The following is a 6,401-nucleotide window of genomic DNA, read 5'->3' on the forward strand; positions in this document are numbered from 1 at the left end:
TGAATTGGAAACATCACACCCCAGCTTATTCTGAAAAGCCCCAGGTCATGGTAGACCTCCTAGGAACGATCTTCCAGACCCAGAAGCCCACCTGGGTGGACTGCAAGCAGCTCCTTTTCATGTTAACACTGAGGAGCGCATGCGAGTAGCATCAGAGGCTCGGAGGTGGCTCCAGACCCAGGTCCCAGCAGGGACATTAGATACAGACAGATGGGCCTGAGACGAGACCAGTGTGCCCACTGCAAGGAGACAGGACGCGGGAAGAATGAATGTTCCAAACGGCAAAGTAAGAAAACTGGGCCCCTTTTCCACCCCGTCGCTATCAACCAGAGCCACCGGAAGCGGATCTCATTGGGCTAGCGATGACTGATTCCGACTAGGACAGACTGGCTCTTTCCAGCTGGGCCCCCACGAGCCCGTGGTCAGAATGAAAATTGGGGTCAGACTGTGGACTTTATGGTTGATACAGGAGCTGAGCACTCAGTAGTCACACAGAAAGGAGCGCCTCTCTCGGGAAGGGAGGTCACCATTATTGGAGCTACTGGGGACCAGACCCGTAGACCATTCTGCCGCCCTCGCTGATGCCAACTTGGTGGCCATCAAGTAATTCATGAATTCCTGTACTTGCCAGACTGTCCAGTGCCTCTAATGGGTGGAGACCTTTTAGCCAAAATGGGGCAGAAATCACTTTTACTCCAGATGGCTCAGCACAGCTTCACCTAAGTGAGGAGACCTCCCCAATGATCCTGTCCTTAGCAGTGCCAAGGGAGGAAGAATGGAGACTTTATACCGCCCAGTCAAAGGCCTCACCATTAGAACCTGAATTAGAGAAAGAATTCCTGCTGGTCTGGGCAGAAGGGAATCCTCCAGGCCTGGCTAAGGACCACGCCCCGATACTGATCGACTTAAAGCCTGGGGCACAGCCTGTTAAAACCCGCCAATATCCAATTCCAAGGGAAGCACACCTAGGAATCCAGGTCCAACCAAAAAAATGAGTTCGCGTGTCATAGGCTCGCCATCACTGGCCTAGGAGTTCTAACCCAAGCACTTGGACCCTGGCAAAGACCAGTAGCCTATCTCTCCAAGCAGACTGACCAGTTGCCTCCGGGTGGCCCCCGTGCCTCAGGGCCCTTGCAGCCACGGCATTGTTAGTCAAGGAAGCGGATAAGCTGACCTTAGGACAAAACGTAAATGTAAAAGTACCTCCTGCTGTTGTCACCCTCATGGAAGCAAGGGGGCAGCACTGGCTGGCTCTTGCTTGAATGACTCAATACCAAGGATTATTACGTGAGAGTCCGAGGGTAGGATTAGAAGCAGTGAGAACTCTTAATCCTGCCACTTTTCTACCCATTGCTGAGGGGGCCCCTGAGCATGATTGCCTGGAAGTCCTAGAGGATAGGCCCCTGCTTAACCCCAACTTGGTATTGTTCACAGACGGCAGCAGCTTCTTAGATGAAGGAAAAAGACGAGCCGGATACGCAGTGGTATCAGACTTTGAGACAATCGAGGCACAGGCCCTGCCTGAAGGGTGGTCACCACAGAGGGCAGAACTTCGCCAGAGCCTTAGAACTCAGTAAGGATAAGCGTGCCAACATCTACACTGACTCGCGCTACGCTATGCCTTTGCTATCCTGCATATCCATGGGGCCATATATAAGGATAGGGGGCTCTTGATGGCTGGAGGAAAAGGAATCAGAAATCAGAATGAGATTTTAAAGTTACTAGAAGCAGTCTGGGAGCCCAAGGAAATAGCTGTCATCCACTGCAAAGGTCACCAGAAAGGGAAGGACTCAGTATCAGAAGGAAACCAGCGTGCTGACCCCACAGCCAAGCTGGCTGCTAAAGAACAAGCGGCACCGTCACGGATCATGTTGGCCCCGAATTACCTGAACCTCCAAAATACACTCCTCGGGAGGAGGAATGGGCCCAGCAAGAAGGGGGCAAGAGAACAAAGGAAGGCTGGTGGATACTCCCAGATCATAGGGTCTATGTCCCAGAGCATGAACTCACTCATTTAGGGAAGGCTGCCCCAGAAGCTTTTGAGGCAGGTACTACCTAATTGCCCATCTTCCCTCCTTGTGTGCCTCAGTCTCTCAGCGTTGCCTCCTCTGTGCTCAGAACAAGGCTAAACAGGGTCCTGGATGACCGATAGGAGTCCAGCGCTGTGGGCAAGCTCCTTTTGAGGACTTAGAAGTAGATTTTACAGAAATAGGGCCTAGCAGAGGGAATAAATGCCTACTAGTCTTCGTTTGCACCTTTTCAGGCTGGGTCGAGGCATATCCCACACACACGGAAAAGGCATGGCTGAAGGATAGAATTCCACGGTATGGAATGCCTCTGACCATAGGGCCCGATAATGGCCCAGCCTTTGTAGCAGAGATAGCACAACAGGTAGCCAAGGCTTTAGGAATTAAATGGAACCTACATACAGCCTGCAGGCCTCAGAGTTGAGGGAAAGTAGAACGCATGAACCGGACAATAAAGCAGACTATGGCTAAGCTATGCCAAGAGACAGCCTTACCCTGGATAGATATCTTGCCTCTTTTACTCTTGAGGGTAGGCTGTGCCAGGGTAGGTTTCTCTCCCTTGGAAATTCTATATGGTAGACTCCCTCCCTTGATTCGGCCAAAGGGAGATTTGGGGGAAATAGGGAACTTAGAAATCCAGAAACAACTACAAGGACTTGGAAAAACTGTCTTTGAGGTCCACAGGTGGGTTATTGACTGACTACCCATCTCTCTAGGAACAGCCATACATCCTTATAAACCTGGAGACCAGGTTTGGTTAAAGGATTGGAAAAAGGAGCCCCTCAAGCCTACCTGGAAGGGACCTATCCAGTCATATTAACCACCCCACAGCTCTCAAGGTTGCAGGACTGAACACCTGGATCCACCACTCCCAGGTAAAGGCAGCCCACCAGTCGAGTGACAGCCAGCCTGAGTGGAAGGTGACCTCTGACCAGAAACACCCCCTGCGGATCACCCTCAAGAAGACAGCAGGCCTTTCCGATCAACCTGCTCCAAGGAATTCAGATAACACCCTGCTGAATTCTCCCTAACACTAATCTTCCTTTCTTATCTCCTCCTAAAGGTAATATGCTCTGGTAAGTATGGGCAATCATTGGTTTTATCTTTCTAATAATTCTCATTTTGTCTTTTTATGAGTGCCACTGGAACTCAAGGCTAGTACCAGGAGGAGAACTCATCCGCTCTTGCTGGGACACAGAAGCACCATAAAATTACTGTTTCCCACACAGCAAGGGACAAAGGCCTCATCATGAATTGTTGACAGGGGTCCTCAAACTTTTTAAACAGGGGACCAGTTCACTGTCCCTCAGACCGTTTGTATTGGACGGAAAAAATCATAGGACCTGTCACGGACAATGTGCAGCTAACTAATGTTGCTCCTGTTTGTTTCAGCAGCACCCAAGGACAACATCCCACAGGTTGGCTCTCAGATGAACTATGCAACTCTACCCTCAAGGCTGAAAACTGGGCAGCATGTGGCCCGCAGGCCGTAGTTTGAGGACTCCTGGACTACACCTTGCCATGCCATCCTTGGCTACATCAGCCTGGCAGGAATAGTCATAATACTACTCTTTGTCTTAGTGGTTCACTGTTGGAGACCCCCACTGAACAGAAATAGAGGGAATAACGTGCTCCCACTAATAATATTAGCTGCACCTACCTCCCCGTTGGGGTCCAACCCCAGCAGGTCCAGGGGTTCCCAAAACAAACCCCTCCGAGAGGAAAAAAATGGGATGCTAACTCCCTTTGTCATCGTCCCTTTCCAGCCGGAAGCAGTTAAGAGCGGTCATCGCCCACATTCACCATAACATCCCGTAGTTGTACCACAAGGCTAAGAGAAGCTTGTGGGACAAGCGGAGGGGTGGTGGGGGTGAGAAGGCTAAAAAGGGCTAATTCAAATGTAATCCTGATATTTGGGGTCTAGCAGTTGGAATCCATGCCAGCAAGCTAACCTATAATTAAGTCATTACCTCTTTCCCAGAAACTGGTCTTGCAGAATCTGTTACAGAGGCCATAAACCTGTGCACAGTGCACTGCCCAAAGGGAGGGCTGTTATCGCTGGTGCCAGGAAGAACCCCAACACCTGAGGGCCTCTTGAAAAGCCCGCGAAAAGGACCGGAAGCATAATCCATATTTGCAGGACAAAGACCACAGGGAGATATAAAATGAGGGCCCTTGCATGTTTCGGGAATCTGATTTGGAAATTATTTCCCGGAGTCCGCCGGTGTAATTAAAACAGTGTCTCTCCACTTCTTCAAAGTGTCGCTTAGTTTTTCTGGGGTCTTCTGCAACAGGAGCACCTCTCCCTCCTGCCCAGGGTCCCATGAAGCGGAGTCGGCACTTGCCTCCCATAGGGGCCACTGCCACGTGTCTTTGCTTAGAAACTCGCTACCCAAATATGCTAGACCGGGGCCTGGCCTCCCTGCCCAGCGGGTCTGCAGGCGCTTGGGGAGTAGCGGCTCCAGTGCCACAGGTGGGAGCCACGGTCCTGCTTCGCCCGCCAGAAGGAGCGGCCTGTCCAAGAGGCCCGGCCGGTGGAGGCTGCAGGTCCCGAAGCTGAGGGGCGCCCTGTGTGGTTGTGACCGCGGCCACCACGACGGAGCTGCTCCTGTTCCCGCTGGGAAGGTGTGGCTTCCACAGTGAGACCTGTTCATGCTGCCAGCTGGTGTCGCCTCTGAGCGCAGCCCGAAGGCCTGAGGCAGCAGCTCCCAAAAGTCCCCAGCAGCCCCCACCCCTCAGGGACCCGCTCCACCCACACACAGATCCAGGTGGACCCTGGGCGCCCCAGAGGCCTCCCCGGAGAGCAGCTCAGAACCTCGGCCAGGAGCCCAGGCACGGGAGGCAGAGGGGACAGAGAGGCGAGGGAAATGGGGGGGGGCAGAGGGGATAGAGAGGCGAGGGAAATGGGGGCGGCATGGGGGTGCCTACAGTTCAGTGCCCTCAGCAGCTGTGGCCACCGCTGTGGAGCATGTGGCTGTGGTGTATGTGGCTGTGGTGCTCGTTGCTGTGGGAGGAATGGGCCTCTGGGAGGGGTTGGCACTCTCTGCACCTAGGTCCTCCTGTGAGCGCGGGCCGTCCAGCGAGGCTGACCTCTCACGCACACATGTGTAGAGAGCATGGGGTGCAATTACTTCACCCCTGAGACCCTGGTGCAGTGTGCACGCCCAGCCCATTAAGGTTCTTTCCAAACACTGATCTCCACAGACCCAGCCCAGGCCGTCAGGAGCAATGCCTGGTCCTGGACGGACAGCGTGGCCCCAGAAGTGCCTGGAACATCCCGCTGGGCCACAAATTACGGAAGGCCCATGGAATGATGGACATGTGACACAGGCATCCAGGAGCCCCTTAAAGGGACACCCTCTGCAGAAACCTGGGGCAATATATATATTTTAATATATTTTAACTAGAGGCCCAGTGCACAAAAATTTGTGCACTCAAGGGGGTAGGGGGGGTCTCTCAGCCCGGCCTATGCCCTCTTGCAGTCTGGGACCCTTCACAGGATGTCTACCTGCTGGCTTAGACCCACTCCCCAGGGATCAGGCCCAAGCTGGCAGTCAGACATCCCTCTGGCAGCCCGGCAGCCCTCGGGGGATGTCCACTTGCCAGCGGGGAGCAGGCCTAAGCTGCAGTTGGACATCCTTAGTGCTGCTGAGGAGGCGGGAGAGGCTCCTGCCACCACCTCTGTGCTGGCAGCCTTCAGCCTGGCTTGTGGCTGAGCAGATTTCCAGCTGTGGGAGCGCACTGACCACCAGGGGGCAGCTCCTGCATTGAGCGTCTGCCCCCTGGTGGTCAGTGTGTGTCATAGTGTAGCCGGTCAAGTGGAATGAAGTTAACTAGAAGAGGACTTTCTGCCAAGAAAAGGCCAGGGCCTGCAAGCGGGCCACGTCAGAACAAAGTCTTGCACGCAAGATTTATTGTTCAGAGGCAGAATTTCCTTGAGGTGATAAATAGTCCATGATGGCATGGAAAGCCAGGGAGGGTGCACTGCTGCAGGTGGAAAGGGTCTTTGTATAACATAGGACATTAATAGTCTAATGTATAACTTAGCTCAAATGACCTCATAGGCATGCTGGTTTACCATTGTCACTTGCTGTACTCCATTGTTACTTGCTGTGCTCCCCTAATAAAAGCCATGAGAGCCTTGGAGGTTTTGCTACACGGCTGAGCGAGCGGTAGCCCTCCGCTTCTCTTAGCTCAATCCTGCACGCCAAGCTCATCTCAGCGTCACCGTTCACCTGCAGACCACGTGCACATAGTGACCAGTCATTCCCAGTCGTCTGCTGTTAGGGTCAGTTTGCATATTACCCTTTAATATATAAGATAGAGGCCTGGTGCATGGGTGGGGGCTGGCTGGTTTGCCCTGAAGGGTGTCCC

General features: G+C 53.3%; 1 long non-coding RNA gene across 1 annotated transcript in view; it reads left to right on the top strand.

Annotated features, from left to right (window-relative positions):
- LOC106725014 overlaps window positions 1-6,401 on the top strand; it is a 16,590-nt gene that overhangs the window by 8,996 nt on the left and 1,193 nt on the right. The window contains exon 2 of the long non-coding RNA XR_001360848.1: window positions 6,002-6,006. This is a non-coding gene — a long non-coding RNA (uncharacterized LOC106725014). The remainder of the gene's footprint in view (window positions 1-6,001; window positions 6,007-6,401) is intronic.

This window comes from Myotis brandtii, unplaced genomic scaffold (genome assembly GCF_000412655.1).
Source record: "Myotis brandtii unplaced genomic scaffold, ASM41265v1 scaffold1300, whole genome shotgun sequence".
Lineage (NCBI taxonomy): Eukaryota > Metazoa > Chordata > Mammalia > Chiroptera > Vespertilionidae > Myotis > Myotis brandtii.